The sequence below is a fragment of the Myxine glutinosa genome, chromosome 3, assembly GCF_964187855.1.
Source record: "Myxine glutinosa chromosome 3, kmMyxGlut1.1, whole genome shotgun sequence".
NCBI lineage: Eukaryota > Metazoa > Chordata > Myxini > Myxiniformes > Myxinidae > Myxine > Myxine glutinosa.
This window is the reverse complement of record NC_136263.1, coordinates 158,651,805-158,677,936: the sequence shown is the minus strand read 5'-3', so window position 1 is coordinate 158,677,936 and position 26,132 is coordinate 158,651,805. Positions and strand designations below refer to the sequence as shown.

General features: G+C 43.6%; 1 protein-coding gene across 7 annotated transcripts in view; it reads left to right on the top strand.

Moving 5' to 3' along the window:
• NUBPL (NUBP iron-sulfur cluster assembly factor, mitochondrial) overlaps positions 1-26,132 on the top strand; it is a 101,876-nt gene that overhangs the window by 11,401 nt on the left and 64,343 nt on the right. The gene's annotated exons all lie outside the window — the stretch shown is intronic.

Sequence of the window (26,132 nt, the reverse complement as noted above, 5' to 3'; positions counted from 1 at the left end):
CAGTGGCCTCCATAATTCTTAAATGGAAGAAGTTTGGAACAACCAGGACTCTTCCTAGAGCTGGCCGCCCGGCCAAACTGAGCAATCGGGGGAGAAGGGCCTTGGTAAGAGAGGTGACCAAGAACCCGATGGTCATTCTGGCTGAGCTCCAGAGATCCTGTGTGGAGATGGGAGAAACTTCCAGAAGGACAACCATCACTGCAACACTCCACTGATCTGGGCTTTATGGCAGAGTGGCCAGACGGAAGCCTCTCCTCGGTGAAAGACACATGAAAGCCTGGTTGGAGTTTGCAAAAAAGCACCTGAAGGACTCTCAGACTGTGGGAAACAAGATTCTGTGGGCTTTCATGTGTCTTTCACTGAGGAGAGGCTTCCGTCTGGCTACTCTGCCATAAAGCCCAGATCGGTGGAGTGTTGCAGTGATGGTTGTCCTTCTGGAAGTTTCGCCCATCTTCACACAGGATCTCTGGAGCTCACCCAAAGTGACCATCGGGTTCTTGCTCACCTCTATTACCAAGGCCCTTCTCCCCCGATTGCTCGGTTTGGCCGGGCGGCCAGCTCTAGGAAGGGTCTTGGTTGTTCCAAACTTCTTCCATTTAAGAATTATGGAGGCCACTGTGCTCGTGGGAACCTTCAATGCAGCAGAAATTTTTTGTAGGCTTCCCCAGATCTGTGCCTCGATACAATCCTGTCTCTGAGCTCTGCAGGCAGCTCCTTCGACATCATGGCTCGGTTTTTGCTCTGATATGCATTGTCAGCTGTGAGACCTTATATAGACAGGTGTGTGCCTTTCCAAATCATGTCTAGTCAATTGAATTTACCACAGGTGGACTCCAATCAAGGTGGAGAAACATCTCAAAGATGATCAAGAGAAATGGGAGGCACCTGAGCTAAATTTCAAGTGTCATAGCAAAGGGTATGAATACTTATGTAAATGTGATATTTCCGTTTTTTCTTTTTAATAAATTTGCAAAACTTTCTAAAATCCTGTTTTCTCTTTGTCATTTTGGGGTATTGAGTGCAGATTGATGAGGGAAAACATTAATTTAAACGATTTCAGCATAAGGCTGCAACATAACAAAATGTGAAAAAATTGAAGGGGTCTGAATACTTTCTGAATGCACTGTCTAGTGTATACCGCCTTTGTCTGCCGATAAATTGAATACTGCTAAACCTCATGGGCAGGTGCCCACTGCTTCACACCTCTCACCTGGATTGTGTTGCATTTAAAGTTTTAAAATAAAATTTTCTGCAGTTTGAGGTTCATGGAAGAGCTTTCAAACACAAATTACACACGATCATGCACACAACATAGGACTTCACATCAGACAAACACTGCCATTGACGTTGGGGGAAATTACTTCCTGGAACTTCTTCCTTCCCCCCAGCAACATTGGCTGCTGGTGGCACCATCTGGTGGTGGTGCTTTCCTATCCAAAGTCTGTTGGGAACTTTTGGGGATATCTCCATCCCCATGGATGCCATTTACTGGCTTTGTCTGTGCTCTATCCTTGAAATGCTGAACATTAAGCAGAGAAGCAGCACATACTGTACATTTTAAAAAGTCTTTAGGTACGACCCAACCAGGATTGGAATTGCACCGCCGACCTACCAAACTCCAGGGTGCCACTGATCTTTCAACATTATTAGAACCTCCTGCGATGAGGCAGAAATACAAGGCCTGTGGCTTTCTCATTACAGGCAAATTTGTGTCCTCTATTTTTTTTATTTTTTTTCCACTGCCTCATCTCTGGTCTGCTTCTTCTTTCAGGCCTACAACTCACCTCTCCGCCAACCCCAAGGTTACTACAGGATGTACATATTCTCTCAGCAACCCCTCCTTGTTAAACTCTCAAAATCCAAACACTGCTTACCCCAATTCCTTGTTCTACTTTTCTCCTGCTCGGGCAGCTACATTTCTGAGGTGGTGCAATCCCACTCTTCCCACAAGGTGGCAGTACGCTACTAGCTCATGTCATCCTACATTGCTACCTCTGAAGTTTTCTATGTACATTAATTCACCTCTCTCAGCTTTTTTTATTCAAAGATTAATATTCCCCTCTTTTTTTTTCCTTCTTTCTTCCATCATTCATTCCAGTGCTAATTGTTACATCCACCTGGGTTTCCAATGTCTGTATGTTTTTTTTTTTTTTTTTTTTTTTTTTTTTTTTTGTATACAAGATCGAGGCTCCTGAAAGAGCGAACATTAATCACACAGAAAGACAAACCGACACATAAAACATATAACATAGGGAGCGGTGGACAAGATGGGGAGAGAGGGGGAAGGACACAAACACAACATTTGAGAGCAGGGACCGAGAGACATGGAAACATCGAAAGATCTGAGAGAGGGCGAGGGCTTTGGGGGGGGGGGGGCGTGGGAAGGGGGCAGTGGGAGAGGTATAAAACATATGGACACTGCCAGGACTTCCAGGAAAGAAGTTGGAATTTCAAACAAGGTGGATCTGGGGTGAATTAGCGGGGGTAGAAAAGATCAAGGTTTTGGATGGGGGAAGATAAGAGATGGTGGTGAACAGCTGTTTTAAAGACCTGGAGGGAGGAGTGGGATTGAAGGGAGTGAGGGAGTTTGTTCCAGAGGCGGGAGAAAAGAGGAATGAAAGAGTGAAGGTGAGCGGAGAGCCGAGATTTCGGCAGTTTAACCATCAGAGGGTTGCTGGCAGATCTTGTGCGACCTGTAGGAATATTTGTGGGACAGAGCACAGAGAGAGCTGGGGGTGCAAGGCCGGAGAGGAGTCGGTAGAAGACAGAAAGACCACCTACCTGCCTGCGGTGAGTGAGTGAAAGGCCCTCAGAGATAGCTTCATCGCGGGAGATTCCGCGCGGACTACCCATCCCATCTTCCATCTTCTCTCAGTCACGTCAGTTCAGTCAGTTCAGTCAGTTCTCAGTCAGTTCTCTCAGACTTACCCATCTTCTCTCAGTCACGTTAACTAAAATTCAAAGCATACGGCTGTTTGGTACCTGAATGGAATAGTAATGTCCCTGAAAAAAAATCCCAGTTTCGAACCCAAAATTGTCTCAGTTTATGGATCATTGAATGAGCCCCTGTGCTAACATGAATATACAGACTTGGCATTTAATATGGAATTTTTTTTTTTCCTTGACTTGGGTTTACTTTCTTAACTCAGTATATCAATCTGGTGAGTTTCTTTTACACTTTGGTGATTTATTTGTTAAAAGAACCATGTCACTGATTGTCTGTCGCAGCAAGAAGTCAACAGGATTATATCACAGGTGGCGTGGCAAAATGTACGGACAGGTGCATTTGATGATTGGCTTCACAGTCGGGTATACAAGGGTTGTTGCGTTCTGTATTAGTGGAAAACAACTGCTGCACGTCTCCAAAAGTTATTGCCGCTTCCTCTGGAGACGGTCCGTCAACTCGACAATGCTGTTTGTCATGGAGTGGTGGCTTTACGAAATTACAGCATGAAACAGCGTGCTATTGCTCGGCAGTATAGTATCACTCAAGGTCAGGTGTCAAAGATCCTGAAACGAAATGATCAGAGGGGTGTCCCTACTCCAATACCGAGGCCAGGACATCCCCGCAGAACCACAAGGAGGGATGATCGCCAGCTGCACCGGTTAGTCCGCAATGGCCGTACCAAGTCAGCTAATCGGCTTAGGGCTGAGTGGCAGCAACTGACAAATGTGCCTGTATCCAGAAGGCTAGTCAACCAACGACTGGTTCAAGCAGGCTATCGTGTCAGGCGTCCCCTGAGAAATCACGCCTGACCAGACAACACCGCCAGCGCCGATTGCAGTGGGCCAGAAGGCACCGTCAATGGCAGCCAGGACATTGTAATCACGTGATCTTCAGTGACGAGTCTAGATTTCTGGTCTATCGTCAAGATGGCCGCGTCCGAGTGCACAGACAAGTGCATGAAGCCTACAACAAAGATTGTATAGTGCCAAGAGTCCAAGCTGGAGGTGGTTGGGTGACCGTTTGGGCTGCTTTTCATGCAGGGGGCAAAACTGACCTGGTTGTTCTGAATGGAAACCTGAACCAGTTCAAGTACAGGGCCATTCTGGAAGTAACATTGCTTCCATTTGCTCGTGCAGCCTTTCGAGGAAACTTTGTCTTCCAAGATGATAATGCACGGCCTCATCGTGCTCGCATGATCCAACACTTTCTTGCTGACCGTGGTGTAGAGCATATGGAGTGGCCTGCCATGTCCCCGGATATGAATCCGATAGACAACTTGTGGGCAGAATTAACGAGTCAAATCGACCACTTGGACCAGCAGCTGACCTCTGTGCGTGAATTGCAGCAGGCTATTGTCACTGCATGGCAAGCGATTCCTGTCCAAACCTTGGCAAATATCATGAACAGCATGCCTCAATGTGTACGTGCTCTCCTGAATGCTCGTGGGGGTTACATGAAGTACTGAACTGTAATTTTACTGTCCGTAATCCCAGTCGTAATTTAACTTTTGTTTTTGTTAAAAAAAAAATTTGGCTAATGTGCAAAATAAAAATATACTTCTGGAAAACGTACAGAGGTTTAACACAGTACTGTCCATGAATTGAGCTCGATATCAGTTTACATCACTTTCAAGGATCAATTTATTTGTTTCGAAATGTCAAATGTGGTTTTTGTTTCTTTTAAAGGTCACATTAACAAAATCTGGAATAATTTCAACATAATTCCAATGAACTTTTGGTTCTAAGACATCTTGAAAAGTAAGTTCACCCTCACAAAAAAAATATTCCATATTAAATGCAGGGTCTGTATGTAATGGATTATTGCACATGGAATAGCCATGTCATTGGAAAACGCAGAACAACACAGAGCGAATATTGTAAATGGCATGACTGAATGCTATACAGCATATACCGAATGGTACAGGTGGGACTACATTCCAGGAGGTTGAGGAATTCCCTCTTGGCATAACCATGAGGCAATTCTAATGATAATGAGATTCAACATTAGACATCTATCTATAATTCCAGTAATCTCTGTGTGTGTGTGTGTCTGTGTGTTTGTCTGTGTGTTTGTCTGTGACCGCTGTTTCTCGACAACCACGGGTCCGATATACTTGAAACTTGCCAGGTATATTGCTGGGGACCCGAGGATGTGCCTTTTCAAGGTTTGAAATTAATCGGACCAGTGGTTCCCAAGGTATGGTCACCGTACTCGCAAGCCGTTCGCTTTGGCTTTGCGAACGGACCAAACCATTTCATGTAAATAGAGGGGGGGGGGGGGGGGGTTCTACCGTACTCGCAAGCCGTTCGCTTTGGCTTTGCGAATGGACCAAACCATTTCATGTAAATAGAGGGGGGGGGGGTTCTGTGGTCGTTACTGCCACGTGGTTTCAAAGTTTTTTTTTGTTGTTGTTGTTTGCACGCATGTTTTTTTGCACCCACGTACGGGCACGCCCTAGTTTACACAAAGCGAACATGCAGCCGAACTGAACAAACAGGACTGTGTACTGCAATGGAAATTCAAATTGCCACATACATACTACAAACTGAATAACAAGGTCCTTTGATGCAGGAGGAGGCCCTTTGGTCCATCATGGCTACGCTACACCAACATCAGACCAAACATCCATATCAGGCCACAGATACAATCTCATTAAGGGGAGAGGGGAGGCACGATGTATGCAAACACAGTAATAATATTATTATTACTATTAGATGTTTTTTTTCTTTCGTTTTTTTGTTTGTTTGGTGGGGTGTGGGACGAAGGCAGGCCCTCCCACAAACATCACAATTACTAAACATGGAAACTACCACCCATCCACATGCAAACGACCGACTAGTCCTCCCAATATCCCTGTACATTCTATATCCAAACTTCTAAGTACCAATGCAATTCCAATTTAAACCTATCTGTTCTTTCTCCTGTCACTACCTTTCAAGGGAGACCACACCATAATCTGAGTGAAAGACCCCTGCCTTATTACGATCATAACTCTTCCCCTCTTTACTCTCAGGCTTTGTCCCCTGGTCCTATCACTGTTATGTCTACTGTGCTGAATAATTATTCTGCACTTATTTCGTCGATAGGTTTCATTATGTTAAAATCTCCATCGTATTTCGTTGTAATCACCTCCTTTCAAATGTATAAAGTCGTGTCTCCTCACATCTGAGTCTAGTCCCAGAATCAATATAGTAGCCCTAAGCTGAAACCTCTCTATGGCAGCGATGTCATACTTCAGATGTGGTGACCAAAACTTAACGCAATATTCTATGTGGGGCCTCACTAAATTCCTGTCGTGTTAACACTACCTCTTTTGAAAATTAATAATTTACCCCCCTACGAAATACAACCTAAACCCCAATGTGCTTTATGTACAAGTATCTGGCACTGTGCTGTCTGCTTACCCTCCATATCTTATACCTCATCATATTGTTACGGACACGACTTATTAAGATGTTATGCTGGGCCGAGCGGAATGGCCGCCGTGTTCGCACAAGTTACCCGATTATACTCGAACGTTGGCCGAATCGCGCTACGCTAGATCAATGAAGGAAAGGACACAACGGCTAGGTTAAATGACACGACACCAGGGGTACAGTTCTCAAGACCTCCGGAGGAGGATATAATATGGGATATGCAGAACGTTTAGATTACAACGGCACAAGAGGTACAGCACAGAAAGGTGGGCACTTATACACGGTCTTATCTTATTCCCGACAGACCACAGACAAACGGGACAAGACTGACTCACACAGGGATTGATGGCAAGGAAGGGCAGAATCGATGGCTCAAGGTGCACCTTGGCTCAGGGGCAGAATCGACTCGGTCCGGTCCAGAGATGCGGGTAGGTATCGTCGCGCTGGAGGTGGCGTCTGTTTCTCTTCAAGCTCAGGCGCATCTGACCTCACCTCCGGTAAGTGGCTGCGTATATCCAGCGGGGAGTGACACGCCCTCGGCTCGTTAGCTCCGCCCCAGATGGAATCGGTCCGCCGCTTCTTATTGGGTGCGGGGGGGTTACCGGGCTCCGCCCTTGACGAGGAGCTGACAGTCAGCCCCTGTGTGGTAACCCCGTCGGAGCACATGGTCAATGGCGGCTAACCAAGCCGGAGTGAGGACGCGCACTCCCCACGCTGCTGCTGTTGTTTCATGAGATGATGGGAGGATGCGGAGATGAGATTGTGGGGAGGTATTGGGAGGTCCTAAACTTACTACTGGTGCCATACAATCACATTCTGGTGCAACGAAGAGTCAGAATTAATGGAAACGAGTCCTTAACTGACATAGACTAAGAATAACTAGCAAGATGTCCTATAGTTGTCTACGTGAGATGCGGTGAACCTGGGCACGACATTTAATGGGGGAAAAAGGGGAAGGTCGGGGCTACAGAGTGTTGTTTACAGACAATGGGACTAGGGAATGGGGGATTGGGGATAGTTGGGGAGTATTGGGGAAATAGGGGAATATTTACAAGCGGATATGGATGGAGGCCAAATCCCATATCCGCAACATTGCACCCTTCTCTACCTCGGGGCGTCTCGACCCGATAAATTTTTACCTACGTTAGTGTGGCACTCAGATGTAGTTCCCTCTACTATTAACTCAACCCTGAGTGCGACAGTTTTACAGATGTTCACAAATGAGTAAATATGTCCCCCTGCGACGTTGCACCCTTCTCCTCACAGAAACACACCCACAGGATAACCGAATCGCGGAAAGAATCCTCAAACTAAACATACAGCCGGTAGGGAGCATTATTTACACAAGACTACACTGATATTTACACTACGATCCAGGACCTGTTTTTGGAGGAACACATGCAGATGTTATGCATAGAGAGAGCACGCATGCCAGCATCGATACACCAACCCACGAGTGCTCTGTGGCCCTACGGCCTTTAATAATGTGCAGAGCACCCCGTTCAAGCACCAAAAGCACCACCCCATCACACAGCACCATCCGGTGCACCAATAAAGTGTTTATAGTCACCGGTGGTGTCGCAGCCGGCCGATGTTCTGCCGCTGGTCTTGCCTTCATGTGGTGCACTTGGCCTTCTTGCTTCTTTAAAAATAAAGAAAGGCGCCAACCGCGTCCATTTCTGTATTGTGGTGTCAGGGGGCCAACTATTAGTGGTTCACCTGTATGGCAGAGGTGCCACGTCGACCCATAGGTCCATCAACGGGTGGTGCTTGCCCGCAAAAGAACTGCGGTCCGTGGTGGGCGGCCACAAACATTGCGGTCCATATGGTGTATCGATCCAGGCAGCAAGCAGCGAAAGTACAGGCCCACAACTGCGGAGCCAGCACCTCTCTCTCCTCTCTCTCTGCCCCAAAGCCAGATCCTCGGAGGTGGGAGACAAAAGAAGAAGACAAGCGAGTAAGGTGGTAAGGGCGCAAAAGTGCACGCAATACAAGATGATGCACACTGGGGGCACATGGGAACCAGGTGAGACAGGTACGTTCCTACCGTACGCCCCCCCCCCCCAACAGGTAACCTACATGGCCCCTCCCTTACCCCTTACTGTATCCACAAAACACAACACTACCCATAAACATCTACTTTACAAATCAACAAACGTCCCTACTGTCTTCCCCGTTCCTCCCATAAACCAAATTCGTCTTCTCTCCCCCCTAACCAATCAAATTTGCCATTTTCAACTCTCATCAAAAATTTGCCATCTCCAACTCAACATCATAATTTGCCATCACCAATTCATCATCAGTCCCTCCTAAGGAGGGAGAGATGGAATCATCCCAATGTCTCATCCACGTCGTGATGCGTCTCACCAATCCACACAGCAATTCTCATTTCCTGCACACAGAACAAAGAAAACACAGGTGTGGAGTCATCATCATCACCACAGGTAAGTGGCTGCGTATGGTGCGACAGGTTCATCAATCCTAACTATTTCCTAAATGACTTTAACAACTTTACATTACCCGGGGTCTTTCTCCTGCCAAACCATTGGCCCTCTTACACTATGGGTTCTAAAAACCAATTCCCATTGACCAAACTGTGGTGCTTTTCAATTTGGGGTCTCACTCCCCCGATTCATCTCCCGGTGCCCTCGCACAATTTCTGGGCCGCGACGTGTAGCTCTCCCAGCAGGTCTACCCACCTGCACACCTCCACCACTGCAGTTGCCTCCGAGCTTACCTGCTCCTTACCCTAACCTAACTACCTGGGGAAGGCCCTCTGGCGCTCTCCCCACTCGGTGCCCTCTCTGGCACTGGGCTACCCGGGTCCGTCCTCCGGATCCTCGGGCCCCACTGACACTAACGGCTCCCAGAGCCCACCTGCGGCCTCACCTGGCCGACATCCTCACAGTGGTGGAGTGCCCAACCAACTACACACACTAACAGGCTACACGCCCAGCCATTTCCACAACACTAATGCACCCATCCACAATACCATTCTGCAACCGCACCACAAATGCCAATATCCAACCACAATTTACCTATACCCTCTACCTAACACTTACACTACCCGCCCCGGGTACTCGTGAAAGGGGTCCACTCTTCCCCCATCCACACCTTCGCACCATGCACACCACTCCATACCACTTACTCCAACTCTCTCCACACACCTGTACTTGCACACCTGTGCTCTCACACCTGGTGCCACCTGCACCCTTCTCTCCCCAAGCGCATTTGCGCTGATCCACAACACTCACTACTCATACACTGCTCCACACTGCTCCACACACCTGTCCAGTTCTCACACAGCATCATCTCATCTAACTACTCCCCTCTGAAACTTGCGCTTCCCAGTCGTCCCTTTAAACTATTGCGCTCCCTCGTCATTATCATCCATACTAATCTACCTGCGTCCCCACTACAGGTATCAGTCACTAACTAACCTTAACGTTACCTAATGTCATCTTCGCTAGATCCCTAACAATATCCTAACCCACCCGGGCTAGTTTTCACTGCCATACACCCCATAATCTATTGCGCATTTGCCCCACATGGGAAGGGTGGCAGGGATGCCACCCTTACCCACCGGGCCCATCGCTCATCAATCCCCCAGTCCTCTGGCACTAATAAGCCCCCCTTATTCAGAGGTACTGGGTCCCGCCTCGGCATCTAAAGCCGAGGCAATCCACGGGGGCGCCTGCTCGCCGGTGTAAGGCCTTATCCGGTCGGCGTGGACGATCCGAGGGAGGGCTCGTGGCCCCATTTTGATCTTAATGACCACGTCACAGATTTGCGACAGGACGACTCCTGGGCCTTGCCAGGGGGAGGTGAGTTTTGGGCACCTTCCCTTCCGCCTCCGGGGATTAAAGAACCAAATCTTCATCCCCGGAGCGTATTGACTCCCCTGGCTCCGGTCGTCGTACCTGCGCTTCATCTTTTCCCCCGCCAGATGGAGTTGGCGGCGGGCGAAGGCATGGACTAGCTCCATGCCTTCCTCTAGGTGACGTGCGTACCCCTCCCTCGGCGGGTTAACCACTGTGTCTGGCACGGGACCGCATAGCAAGTCGGCGGGAGCCCGTAACTCCCGCCCATACATAAGCAACGCTGGACTGCATGTGGTGGCCCCGTGCTGGCTGGTTCGGTAGGCCATGAGCAAATAAGGGAGATGTTCGTCCCAGTCATCCTGACGGGTGGCGGTGAACAGTGCCAGTTGTTGGATTAGAGTTCGGTTGAATCTCTCCACCATCCCGTCAGATTGAGGTCTTAAAGGCGTTGTTCTGGTTTTCCGAATTGACAGGAGACTGCACACATCTTTTAGCAATTTGCTCTCAAAATTTCGTCCCTGGTCGGTGTGCAACTCCTGTGGAATCCCATGCCGGCACACAAATCCTTCCACGAAGGCCTGCGCTACCACCCCTGCTTCTTGGTTGGGGAGGGCGTAGGCCTCCGGCCACTTGGTGAAGTAGTCCATCACAACGAGGATGTACTTATTACCTAGGCGGGTGCGGGGTAGTGGGCCTAGGATATCCATGGCCACCCGCTCTAGGGGGGCCCCCACCTGGTGTAATTGAAGGGGGGCCCTCATCCTCCGTGCTGGTCCCTTTTTGGCAGTACAGGCGTCGCATCTCCGACACCAGTCCTGTATGTCGCGCCCCATATTCACCCAATAAAACCTCCGGCGTACCTGTGATGTCGTCTTTGTCCTGCCCAAATGGCCGCCGGGGCGGGTACCATGCACCTGTTGCAATATATCGGTCTTAAATTTATTTGGGACTACCACCAGCCAGGAAGTTTTATCAGAGGGAACCTCCACCCACTTGCGATACAAGATGTTATCCTTCAATTCCAGGGTTTTCCACTGAGCCCAATACGCCTTGGTCTGTGCCCCGAGGGGGGTGACCTCTTCCCCCTTAGGTCTTTGCCCCAATTTGACCCAATTGAACACTGGCCCCAGGACAGGATCCTCCTGCTGGGCCGTGCTCCATGCCAAAGTTCCGAATTCCTCATCTGCGGTTAGTGGCAAAATTGGCCCTCTCACCCGGGTTGCCCGGACAACGAGGGTCGGGTCCGAATCGCCCAATTGTTCCCTCTCCTCGTGTCTCGCACAAAATTTGCAGTTTTCCCCCAGACAAGGACGCCGAGAGAGTGCGTCCGCATTACCATGGGCCTTCCCGGCCCTATGGGCCACATCAAAATCGTACTGCTGCAACTTTTCCAACCACCTTGCAATTTGGCCCTCTGGTTCCTTGAACCGAAGGAGCCATTGCAAGGAGGAATGGTCAGTTCTAACCAGAAATTTCCGCCCGTACAAGTACGGGTGGAAATGGTTCATGGCAGCCAGCATAGCCAATAACTCTTTGCGAGTGACGCAATAATTTCGCTCGGGCCTACTTAAGGCCCGACTATAATAACCAATCACTCTCTCCACGCCCTCCTGTGTCTGAGACAAAACTGCGCCCAATCCTTCCTGGCTCGCATCCGTGTCCAGGGTAAATGCCCCGTTGCTAGTGGGGTAAGCTAGAAGGGGTGCGGTTGTTAGACACCCCTTCAATTTTTGGAAGGCCTCGTGGCACTCCCGTGTCCAATTAAATCGCGTCCCCTTCTCCGTAAGCCGGTGGAGGGGACGGGCCAACTCCGCAAATTTCGTCACAAAGCGCCGGTAGTAGGAGCAGAGTCCCAAAAATCCCCGCACCTCCTTGATGGTACGTGGTGCGGGCCACTCCTCTACCGCTTTAATTTTGTCTGGGTCCGTTTTTACCCCCTCGCGGCCGATCACGTGACCTAGATAGGCCACCTCTCTTGCAAACAAAGTGCACTTACTCGGGTTCAGCTTCAACCCTGCCTGTCTGAGGCACCCGAACACCTGGTCCAAATTAGCTACTGCCTGGGGGAACGTTTTGGCATGTACTAGGACATCATCCAGGTACACCAGGCATGATTGCCATGGCATGCCGCCTAGTACATGCTCCATCAATCTTTCAAAGGTGGCGGGGGCGTTACACAAACCAAACGGCATCACAGTAAACTGATACAGTCCCTTACCTGTGGAAAATGCCGTTTTCTCCTTCCCTGCCCTATCCATCTCCACCTGCCAATACCCACTCTTGAGGTCCAAAGTCGAGAACCAATTTGAGCCCGCAACGGCATAGAGGGTGTCATCAATCCTTGGCAGGGGATATGAGTCCTTGAGTGTCACGTTGTTTAGCTGGCGATAGTCCACGCAGAACCGCGTGGTCCCATCCTTCTTTTTGACCAGCACAACAGGTGACATCCAAGGACTTCCCGAGGGCTCGATCACGCCTGCGTCGAGCATTTTTTCAACCTGCTCGTCAGCTTCCGCCCTCTTGCTCCAAGGGAGCCGTCGGGCGGCCTGACGAATAGGCCGGGCCTCACCGGTGTGGATCTGATGTTTCACCAGGCCCGTACGTCCAATATCCTCGGTGGACAGGGAGAAGAGGTCCAAATGGGACCCAACCAGTTTGTGTAAGGCCTCCCTCTGGGTACCTCCCAACTCTACGCTACTACGATTTACCATCTTGCAAATGGGATCGGGCCAATTCCTACTTCTTATTGAAGGCTCCCCCCGGGGTCGGCTCGGCTGGACGTTCTCGCCCCTCACTGTCGCGACTTCCTCAACTGGGGTGCAGCCAGCTACCCTCGTGCCCCTTACTATAGTGCGTGGTTCTGTACTCATATTTATTACTCGGACGGCCACTACCGGTCCGTCCGTTTTTACAAGGGTGCGGCCCACGATTAAACCCGGTATGGACTGCGCTGCCACCGGTTCGACCAGGCCGCAGGACTCCTGCCATGTTGGGCGAGCTGCCCACCGGGCCGGCACTATCGCCTCGGCCCTTGGGGGAATGGTCACGGCCTCGGAAGCCTCCAGCTCCGCTCTCTCGGCCGTGCTCACTCCCTCTAACGGCAGCTCTTCTACTCCCACCTGCAGGATCCCCCGGCACAAGTCGATTTTACAACCGCTGGCAGTCAACAAATCCAACCCTATTAAACATGGGTCGCACACCTCCGCCACCCAAACATCTATCTCCCTCCTTACCGACCCTAACTTGAGGGTCACAGAACCACGCCCTATGATCGGGGCCGTTACCCCGGTAGCAAGTTGCAAACTATAATTTTGCAGGCGCTGGATCTTATCCCAGCCACCTGCGCTCGAATCAAGGACCACAGGGCTGATGATCGTGGCGCTAGCTCCTGTGTCCCCTACGGCGTCTACCCCCACGCCGGCAATTTTGCATCTAATTGTCAGGCTACCGGTTCCAATTTGGCCACAATAAATGACCTGTCGCGTCAATGAGGGCTCTCCTCCATCCTCTTCTGCCGAACACCGCCCTACGTGCCCGACACCTTCTAGTTTCCCGGGGTCTGGCGGGGGGGTGTCTGGGGTCGGCTAACCCGCTCCCCCCTGGGCGGAGTTGAGGACCTCAACCGCCGGGGATCATCCCGGCGCGTGGCTCGACAGTGCCGCGCCAGGTGACCCAGACGGTTGCAAGTATAGCACCTCACCTGATAAGGTGCTTGCCTCCGGAATTCCAAATTTCCCCCCCTGTAGGTCCGAATTGGATTACCCGCTCGTGGTCCACCGCGGGCCACCTCCGGGGCCGCCTGCCATGGTCCAGGTCCCGCCAGGCGCTGGTCCACCAGCCTCCGGACCATGCCCGCCAGGTCAGGACTCACGTCGGGGGCGGGCCCCCTAAGGGGTCCGCCCTCCATCGGGGGTCCCACCTGGCGGACCGCCATTGCGAGACGCTCGCCCCCCCGGGCCAGGGGCCTCGCTGCTTCCCAACGGGCCGCAGCGTCAGCCGCCTGGCTCAGAGTCTGCGGGCGCCACATGGCGAGCTGTTGCCGGAGCTCAATATCCGGGAGGGCCTGGATAAAATGGTCCAGCGCCAGGCTTTCCCGGGAATCCGCTGCCATGCTAGCATGTGCGATCCCCACTGCGCGGCGAATGTCGTGGGCAAGTTCCCCGATGGCTTCCTGGGGCTTGCGTTTTCGCAGCGCGAGCTGAGCTTTAACAAGCTCGCTCTGCTGTTCAATGCCGAATCGATTAATTAGGGTGTCGCGGAGGGCTGGCAGGGTGAGAGCACCCGCTGGTAATGCCGTCAGCACCTCCGCCGCCGCGCCGCGCAATGCGGCCACCAGGTGTACTCCACCTTCGTCCTCACCCCAACCGTTGCCCTTACACACACAGTCAAACTGCGCCAGGTACGCGCGTAGATCACTCTTGCCGTCTTAATTTCGCTCACCCCTTCTTCCACTTCTTCTAATTTCTGCTTCACCTCCTTCATCTCCTCGTGCGCCCCTTTAAGTTCTTCCTCTAACTCCACTTTATTTTTTTCTATGTGCTCCCGCACCTCCCGCTCTTTAACCTCCATCACCTCTACCACCTTGTCCATTTTCCTCGTCAGGTCCTCATGTACCGTCTGAGTAGTGTAATAATGTTGCTTCTGGGACACCTCCGTTTAACATGGGAAATCCCTATCTAATGTCATTTACCCCCTTGTCTTTTTCAAAAATCATAAACACCTCTATTTCTCCCACCCTCATCTTTATGAACCTTTTGTCTGTAGTACCTATCCTTAATGTTGTTCATTAGACCACTCAAACACTACAAATATTTGTTTTCTCTTATAGACCTATCATCCTTCTTCTACATATCATCTGGCAGATTAATCTTTGACCCACTCAAACATTGACCCATTCACTTCCATATTAATTCTTTCCCTCCCTCATTGCCCCTAAACACCTATATTTCTCTCACCCTGTTCTTTACGAACCTTCTAACCTTTTGACATGTTATCCTTATTCATTAGACCACTTAAACACCTGTGATCCTTCTGACCTCATGGACCTTTTAACCTTTTACTCTTAATATCATCTGGTGAATATAACCCACTCAAACAACGACCCTACAAATATTTGTTTATGCGTGGGAAATAATTTAATTCTCCTACAACTCTCTTCACCATCTAATATATTAACAAAAAATATGTTTGAGTTTGGTTCTTTATTAAGATATTTTAACTGAGCTAAGATAAAATGGTAAACCTCCCTCAATGTTCTTGTTTGAGCGCCTCCAGTGCCACATACCATTTTTTGGTAAGCTCCGCCCACTTTTTGGTAAACCACGCCCATTTTTTACTAAACCCCACCCACTTTTTGTTAAGCCACGCCCACTTTTTTACTAAGCCCCGCCCACTTTTGCTAAGCTCCTCCCACTTTTGCTAAGTCCCACCCACTTTATAAACTCTTCAGCATTGTATCATTTCCAGGTAATACATTACATCATTTTCAGGGAATTTCCATCACATCATTTCCAGTTAAGACACGCCCAGGGAATTTCCACAGGAAGACACACCCAGTCCTTATAAAAGGCACCGACCACACAGGCTTTTTCAAACACGCTTTCTGCTTCACTTGAGAATGGACTACTATGCCGAAATGGAATGGGATAACTTTGCTATTCCATGGAGTCCTACTACCTGTGTAGAACTCAACCTTCAGATTGATGAACTGGACTCGAACCTCTTATCAATGGAGGTAAGTTTGTTTATTTATTTATTTATTTATTTAATTTTTTTTTTTTTTTTTTTTTTTTTTTTTTTAAGATGAGACTCGTGTAAGAGTTAACAAAGTTTATTTTAATATTCATAGAGCTTGATTTATACAAATAAAAAATATTGTATTAAATTAATACATTGTTATTTTCTTTCACAGGAAATTGTATCTGAGATACGAAATGAAAATTCTGCTTTTAACACAACTTGGGATGAAGTTATTTTTTTGTTTGAAGACATTTTGAACAACCAAGACCCCCAGAACGAGTTCTACCTTGATGACCCAGCCAAAGAGTTATACCTTGGAGATCCACAAAATCCTGAAAAAGAGTTTTACCATGATGATACTTGTTGTGAGTTATCAAAACAAAACCCACTGAACAAGTTCTACCTTGATGAGCCAGAATACAAGTCATACATTGGAGACCCACAAATTTCTGAAAATTGGGAAAGGAGAGTTCTCCCTGATGGTCCGCAGTTATACTATGTGAGACACATCATAGAAACCCTAAAAAATTGGGCAAGGAGAGTTCTCCCTGATGGTCCGCAGTTATACTATGTGAGACACATCATAGAAACCCTAAAAAATTGGGCAAGGAGAGTTCTCCCTGATGGTCCGCAGTTATACTATGTGAGACACATCATAGAAACCCTAAAAAATTGGGCAAGGAGAGTTCTCCCTGATGGTCCGCAGTTATACTATGTGAGACACATCATAGAAACCCTAAAAAATTGGGCAAGGAGAGTTCTCCCTGATGGTCCGCAGTTATACTATGTGAGACACATCATAGAAACCCTAAAAAATTGTGAAATGGGAATTCTCCCTGATGGTCCGCAGTTATACTATGTGAGACACATCATAGAAACCCTAAAAAATTGGGAAAGGGAAGTTTTCCCTGATGGTCCGCAGTTATACTATGTGAGACTTATCACGGAAACCCCCAATATTTCTGAAAATTGTGGTTTTACCTTGGGGACTTGGAAAGATGGTTATATTTTTGGAGACTCGGAATGGGGGTTTTGTTTTGATGACTCGGAATGTGATACCTATCTTGGAGGCTCAACAGGAATGTGGTTATACCTTGGGAACTTGGAAAGTTGGTTTTATTTTGGAGACTCTACCTGTGGGGTTCCTCTTGGAGACTCTTTGGATTCTAAAGCAATGAACAATGTTCTTTATTTAATGACGCTTGATTTAAGCAATATCAAGAAAGTTCGAGGAAGAAAATGCTGGAAAATTCTTTCTTCCCATTTCTACTTCTTCAAACTTAAAAGCCTTGAAAGACAGAATTGGAGGAAGAGGAAAAAAAAAAAAAGAAATACGTATTTAAAAAAGAAGAAAAGAAAGATTATGTTAGGGTTTGGGTGGGATTTTGAATGTGAGGGTTAGGGATGGGGTTGGGTTAGGGTTGGGATTTTGAATGTGAGGGTTAGGGTTGGGGTTGGGTTAGGGATGGGGTTGGGTTAGGGATGGGGTTGGGTTAGGGATGGGTTGGGTTAGGGTTGGGATTTTGAATGTGAGGGTTAGGGTTGGGGTTGGGTTAGGGATGGGATTGGGTTAGGGTTGGGATTTTGAATGTGAGGGTTAGGGATGGGTTGGGTTAGGGATGGGGTTGGGTTAGGGATGGGGTTGGGTTAGGGTTGGGGTTGGGTTAGGGATGGGGTTGGGTTAGGGATGGGGTTGGGTTAGGGATGGGGTTGGGTTAGGGATGGGGTTGGGTTAGGGATGGGGTTGGGTTAGGGATGGGTTGGGTTAGGGATGGGTTTGGGTTAGGGATGGGGTTGGGTTAGGGCTTGGGTTGGGTTAGGGTTTGTATATTATTATGACTCACTCGCACATACACACACACACAAAAGTTAAGCCCCAACTAAAAAGTTGTGGGATTCTGTGTTTGGGGTTCACAGATTTAAAAACGTATCCCCATTATACACACACAAAAGTTAAGCCCCAACTAAAAAGTTGTGGGATTCTGTGTTTGGGGTTCACAGATTTAAAAACGTATCCCCATTATACACACACAAAAGTTAAGCCCCAACTAAAAAGTTGTGGGATTCTGTGTTTGGGGTTCACAGATTTAAAAACGTATCCCCATTATACACACACAAAAGTTAAGCCCCAACTAAAAAGTTGTGGGATTCTGTGTTTGGGGTTCACAGATTTAAAAACGTATCCCCATTATACACACACAAAAGTTAAGCCCCAACTAAAAAGTTGTGGGATTCTGTGTTTGGGGTTCACAGATTTAAAAACGTATCCCCATTACATTTTATTTATTTATTTATTATTTTCAAGGGTATTAGCTGCTTACTTGTGTTTTTTGTAATTCTTGTGAGTAAAATGAACCCAAGATTTCTTCTCCATTTAAATCATATAATTTGTAGGTCCAAGGGACTGTATCCATTACATCAATGATTTTAAATAATTCACGAGTCCATTTTTGTGTATAACCTTTCTCAAAATGACTTTTCCATTTGTATATTCTTACAATATCACCAACTTTAAACTTGGGCTTTCTCAAATTAATCTCCTTTTCATATTCTAATTTTGTAAATGTTTCTGATGGTTTTGATTGTGTTGATGAATGAACTGTATTATTGTAATTATCTACAATATCCTGAATTAAATACACCCATTTTTGAGAACCGAGTTGTGTGAATTTTTTATATAATTTCTCTTTTAAAGTACGATTAAAACGCTCAATAACAACTGCCTTTCCTTCATTAAAGGTGCTGTATAATTTAATACCCTTCCCCTTAAGAAATTTCATGAATATTTTGTTATAGAACTCTGTTCCCTCATCAGTCCATAACTTCTTTGGTTTCCTTTTATCCCGATCAAATATTAGCTTAAAGGCTAACATTAAAGTATCACCCCTTTTATTTTTTAAAGGGACAACCCAGGCAAATCTACTCCTCAAATCAATAACGGTTAAAGCATACCTGTATCCCCTGTCATTATTCAATTCAATTAAATCAGCGGACCATATGTGGTCAGTGTATTTAGAATAAACCTTCCTTCTTTTAAACTTTGTGATTATAGGTTTGTGTAATTCTTCAGCCAAAAGCTCCTCAGTCTTGATGGCATCATTAGAGCCTAATAGTTTTTTGAGGAATAACCAAGACCAAGTTTCAATTTAGCATTTATCAAATTTCTCACAATAAACCTATCAACTTTCTCTCTCAACGTTGGATTTTGTATCAAAGACAAATTATACAACATTTCGCTGTCGGCTTTATGTTTTTCAGTCAACGTAGTGGTTTTCCCATAAGCAATATCATGCTTCATACACACTTCGTCAACCCTATTTGTAGGTTTAGACCAAGGTTTAGGATTGTCAGCCTCATCTAATCTTTTATCCAAGTTTGTTCCTGGACCACAGAAAGAATACCCTGGAAGGTGTAATTCCCCTGGAATTCCAGTTGTTGTAAATTTACTTCCTGACAGAAACTTTTGTATGTCTCCTCCTCTTTTAGGAGAGATGAATTGGCACTTTTTAGAGCCACATACTTGACATATTCCTTTTTGATAAACTCTATTATTTTTAGCTTTAACATAAGAGATATTTTTAGATTTAGTTTTCTTTTTACATTTGAGACAATAACTCATATTTATTTATCAGAAAAATTCCGACAGAGTATCAAAACCTTTTTGGTTTTCAACATATACATTTCAATCTTTATTTTTAAAACATAAAGAATCCTAAGGAATGCCTTCACTCTCTCCTCCATTTATTTACAAATAAAAACTAACTAAAGTCAATGACACCAACATCATCAATCACATAATCTTTTCCTTCTTCTTCTTCTCTCTTCTTCTTCACCACTTTCTCGTTTAAATCTCCTCCCTGAAATTGAAGACATTGACGTTGTTATTTTTGAAACCATTATCTTCATAAGAGTTGTTAATTCTTTAATTTCCTCTTCGGTGCGTTGAGATTGATTTATTTGCTGTAATACACTCAATCTTTTACGAATCTCACTGATTTCCATCTTTTTATATTTTTCCTCCCTCTCTCTTTGCTCCCTTTCCTCCCTCTCCTCCTTCTCCTTTTTCTCCCTCTCCTCCTTCTTCTTTTTCTCTCTTTCCTCCTTCTCCCTTTTCTCTCCTTCCTCCTTCTCCTTTTTCTCCCTCTCCTCCTCCTTTTTCTCCCTCTCCTCCTTCTCCTCCCTCTCCCTTTCCTCCTTCTCCTTTTTCTCTCTTTCCTCCTTCTCTTCTTCAATTCCTTCCTTAGCCCTTACAACCCTTGAGCTTGAGTCCCAAATAATATTATACATATACTCATCTGGATTTTGAGATATTCTTGTATCTATAATTATTTTTCTCATAATAGGATACCAATAAGATTTGTTGACGATTTCTAAAAGAGTTTTATATTTCATAACTTTGAGAAGTTCATTTTTATTTAATACTTTAAACAAGTCTCTATTTGTGGGTTTAACAATATCAGTATAAGGCCAGTTTTTAATGACAAAATTTCCATGTGTATGTTCCAATTCGTACGGTATGTAAAACCGAGCACCCTTTTCTTGTAGGTATCCTTGAATACAAAAATTATAATTCTCTTGTAGTCTTCTTCCTGCCATTTATGTATCAGAAATATATGTGAGATTAATATTATGACAGGTAATACCACCCCATCTTCCCACTACCAAATCGGTTTGTATTCCTCGGCTTTCTATCCTTATCTCATTACCTTCCTTCTTTGTCATGCGAACCATCGCTATACTATCATATATTTTTATTTTCTTAAAATCACGTATTTGTTGTTTACTAATTGTACTTCCACATAAATCCTTATCTTCACCAAGTGGATAATATTCTTCTTTACGAGACTGATTTAAATCATGTAGGTCTTCTAAGTTTATTGAAAAAGACCAATTATACCCTAAATCAGGCATATCATACCCCCATTTATTAATTCGCATATTAACTAAATGTCCTTCTTTATAAAATTCAATTGTAAGCAGGTAGTTAAATTCAATGAGGAAAGGTGTATGGTCAGTATAACCAGGTGTTGTGGTTGTAAATTTTACTTGTTTCACAAAACGTGCTGTTTTATTTAACAAGTGTGATAAATCACTGAATCTAATTAAGTCATTCGCATCTGTAGGGTTTGGATAATTGATTAATTTATAAGTATTCTTCATATTAATATTTTTACTTATACTATATTTTTGTCGTTCAGCCTGTGCCTTTGTATAATAATTTGATAAATCAATATCCTGGGAGGATTTTCCAAAGATAGAACCATCTTTTCCAACATAAGTCATTTATATTAGATTAAAAATGATATTATAAAAATTTTCATTATTGTTGAGTTGAAATAATACATATAAACATAATTGACCACAACATTTAGAATTAATTTCTTGAACTTGAAATGTTTGATAAACACCATTCTGTAAGAATTGTATTACTTCAACAGGTGGTGGCATACCATAACTATCAAAATAATATTTATCCTGACTATTATGAATACAAACCCAATGAGAACCATTCTGTGTGTCTAAATTCATAATAATATTCTTTGTATTCTTATTTATATGTATTAATTCATCTCTCATACAGATTACCACATTATCAATTTTTAGTGTTTTACAATACTTGGCTAGTTCTATATTTGACGTTGTATTCTTTCCAAATTGTTTAAACCATTTATCCATTTATTTATGAGAAAGATACAATCCATTACCCCGTTTAGTTAGTTTAACACCCGCTTGAGCGATAGAGGAAAGCATATCACCAACCAACAATCTAGCTTTATCAGGCAGTGGGTGAGCAAAATCTACAATTACACCACTTCCACTAATTTGTTTCTCCAACTCCTTGTTATGTCTTTCCAATTCTTTTTGAGCTTTTAGTTGTGCCTTCCTTTCGTTAGCAGTTTTTACCGCTGCTGAAATACCACCAGTCAATGCTCCCGCCGCACTTAAACCAGCAAATAAAGGAATTAGAAACGGGAGAAATCCTCCTCTTGACTCGTCTATTGAATATTTCTTTAACATAGGTTTCGTCATTTTAATTTTAAGTGATCCAACATCATTTAGTGTTTTTACTTGTGTGTGTGTGAGTAAAACATCAATTCTTACAGCTCCTTTTCTTTGAATTGTATTAACATTAATAATACAAGGCTTTTGATTTTGAATACAAGATGTTAATTTATTAAGATTGATTTGATTAACATATACCCCTACCATTTATTTATGAGAAAAAACCTATGTGATATTAATCATAACACCATTATCTGTATTAATCTGTAATTCTGTTTCCTCCAAAAGCAAACAATAAGCATCAACTTCTTCATTCTCCCCTCTTTCAATGTATAGAGAAGTATCCACTCGATTAGACTTTATAGTTTCCTTTTGAGAACTCAGGTCAATTGCGTAGATTGTATATAAACCTTTAAATGCAACCATATCCAAAATAGGATCATTATTACCATTACTTTCACACACTTTTTGGTAGGACTTGTAGGCTTCCGCATAATCATTTTTTTCCCAATCAATTTCCAATCTATCTCGCGGATAAAATGTGCCATCAAGAGAAACCCGAAGTTGTTTCACCTTAGCATTATCACTCAGCGCATTATTCTTATTAGTACCCTCCTCTCCATCTGGTTTTTTTAAAATGAGCCATAGGTATCGTGGCTTTCCTTCAAGAACACCCAAATTCCAAGTGTAGGTAGTGTGTTCCAGTTTAACGTGTTGACATCTTCTTTTAAGGTATGATACATTTAGCGGTTTCTTTGAGTTAAGTCTTCTATTTAACATCTCCTCCGTTTTAAGATTAGGAGTATATTCATTGATATACCAACACAAATCATTAATAACAAATTTATTATTGTCGCCAAAAGCATTTTCAGCCCCAAAAAGCAATCTATTTACATTATCATTCCTTTGTAGTTGAAATCTAATTTTAAGACCATACAAAACTTTATCATAATCACAAAATCCAAATATACCTTTAAGAGGTACTGCTACGGTAAAACTATTCTCAGCTTTTGCGTCATCATTATACATTGACTTCCTTTGACTATAACCAGGGTCTGTGTTTGTTCCCGTTGACATATCAGGAATAAAGCCTTCAACAGCTCCCTTACCCATTCTATCACCAAACGAATATAGTGTAAATTTCATCATTTCAGATGTAGCAGAGACATAATCAACCGCTTCAACCTCTTGTGTTCCAATATACAGGCGAACACTGTCAAACATTTTCCAGAAGAAATCATTTACGAGTGTAGCATTAGTATTATTCGCAGCCTTAGTGAATTTAAATTTACACAGCAAGAAACTATCAGCTATATTCAAGTAAGTTTGTTGATTATTTATTTCAAAACTTTTTGTTCCGTTTGAATTCCAGTCGGTTCCTGTAATAGCATTTACCTTAAAATAGTCTTCCTTTTTAGTAGAGTTTGAAATGATAATCGTATCATCCAAATCATAGATACTATCAATCGCTTCCATACTTGTATTTATATAGTATTAAAATTGTTGAAACCCTGACCCAAGTATTTTAATGATTTTTTGTCGTTCTTGTGAAGATAGTTGAGTTTTACCTTTTTTAATTTCTTTGATTGCTTGTAATTTATGGGACTCCTTTTGAGCATCTTTTATACTCTTTACAACACCTGCTACATTTCCCATGAGAGAAGCAGTTGAACCAATTAGGTCTTTATGTTTAAGAATGGTTGAACCAATACCCATTAGAGTATCAATTATCCCATCTCCTTTATTTCGAAATTGATGACCCACACCCCGTTGTCTCTTAGGTTTATAGTATCCTTTACCCACATAACTTGTATAGTCTGGTGAAAGGAACATGCCCTCCCCTGTAATTATTTTATATTTTCCCAACTCGTGTTTTCTTACAATAACCATTATTTATTTATTGAAAAACTTCACGTAGGTGAATTCTGATGGATATAATTTCATCATTAAAGGATATCATACGATTATCTTGGTCGGTTATCCTAAAATTTACTCTGTATATGGTTTTTCCTGACACAGGTAAATAGACAAGATTTTTTGGTTCCATATTAAATTTATAACCAATCGGGGTTGAGTATGCACTGAATGAAAATATTGTATTTGTTCTTATTCCATCGTTATAAGCACCATCAATCAAATCACAATGAATTAATACTGAATTTATACCGGAGGATATTTGGATAACATTATCACTGTAAAACGTCCCGTTATTTTCAATCTTTTTTGAAGAGAAACCCAATAGCTCTCTGAACGAATTTTCAATCGTGAAATCAACTTTATAATTATTTTTCAGTTTAATAGTTGATTTTGAAGTGTGTGTTTGAATATCTATTACAATATTTTTTGGTTCATCACCTTTTTCTTTCATAAGGCGAGAGACTTCTGAAGATATTTGAGAAATCTCGTAAGCTCCAGGTGAAACAGTTATAGTTTTGTAGGCAGTGCCTGGATTATAACTAAACTTGTTGTTTTTCTCTGTGATATTAAAAAGGGTATTGTAAGTTTCCATTGACAACAAAGATGCCTCATATGAGGTAAGGGGGTCAAGTTGTAGTGGGTAAGGGAATGAAGCTGTGTAATCGCTCGTTGTGAAATTAAAACTAAGAATTGTGCTTCTCATCTTATTTAATATCTAATAAAATATCTTTGTATTGACATTTATTAATTATTTTCATGTTCATCAACTGATCTAAAATGGCTGAGGATTCATTAAAACAATTGTTGTTTCCAGCCTTCTTACTACCTAATAACAATAATAGCCTATTAACTAATTGTGATGGGTCATTTGGAAGAAAACTAACACCCGAACCAAGCTTACTTAAAGCATCAATAATATGTTTCTCCTTCTCATTCTTCTTACTTTTACCAGCAACAGAAACTCCATAATCAAGTGTATTTAACAACTCAATATATACCCTATCTTCCTCTCTTTCCATATCAAGTGGTTCCTCAAAATATTTTGAACCGCTGAATCCGGGGTTTGTTAGAAGAAACATTAATCTTGGAGTTAATTTAACATTTGGTTGAGTAGAACTCAAGAACATCAATTCATCATTAAATATCAATACCTTTTCTTCCACAAGATGAAACACTGCTGGTTCTTCTGTTGGAATGAGACCTGCTCTGGTTTTTGAACCCGCAGAATATTCATTGTTTTGAAGAGCTTCCACAACATAATTAGGGGGTTGATTTACCTGCTCAAGTTTCCGAAATAATCCCTCGTCATCATATTCTAATTCACCAAGTTCTTGTTTTGTTATCTGACTAAAATCTTTGAGCATTTGAAGTTTTTTCGGAGTAAATTCTACCGTGGGAACTGTAGGGTGTTGAGTTTTCAAAAGTGGTTTAAAGAATTTCTCTTGTTTTCTTTCAAAGGCTTCTTCACCAGTTAGTTTCTGTTTCCGTTTCTTCTTTATCTCTTCCTGTTGTTTAACAACTTTTGAAACTAATTGTTGATGTTCCTTAAACTTTCTTTCTCTTTCTTCGGTATTCATTTAGTATTGAAAAATATCATTTAGTATCTCATCTTGTTTCACAACAATATATTTATATTTTCCAATCGTGTGTTTCATATAATTTTCAAATTCTTTTTTACTACATAACGTAGAGCAATTATCTCTCCAAAAATTATTTACATCTATTGAATTTAACTTAAATAAAATAAAAGTATTGGCATTGTTTCTTATTGAGCGTCAAGGGAGTTGAAAATATGATTGACTAAGATATATACAATTACAAGAAGAATGTCTCCCTCTTGTATAGTAGCTATCCATTACTGTTTGGTTTCTCTCATTAACACAATCATCAAAGATGACAAGGTTCTTTTTTGATTTATCTAAATCTTGAGGTGAAGGTATATCATCCGTATTATCACTGAGAATACAAGTTATGGGTTTCGATTTTGATTTCTGTGTATCACAAAATAATTGTATTATATCATCAATATTATAATCATTTAGTTTGTTTTGAAGTTTAAATAAACCGATAATGTCTTCCTTTTTAAGACCCGCATTAAAACCCTGTGAGAGTAGTTGATACTCGGGTTGAAAACTTGACTTTGTAAAAATTATTAAATTATCATAATCTAAAAAATTAGAACCAAGGAGCATCTTTAAAAGTAAACAGGTTTTTCCACATCCGCTTGAACCAACTATTAGACATCTCAATGAATTTGGAATGTTTTTATGGTTATTAAATTTTATCTTA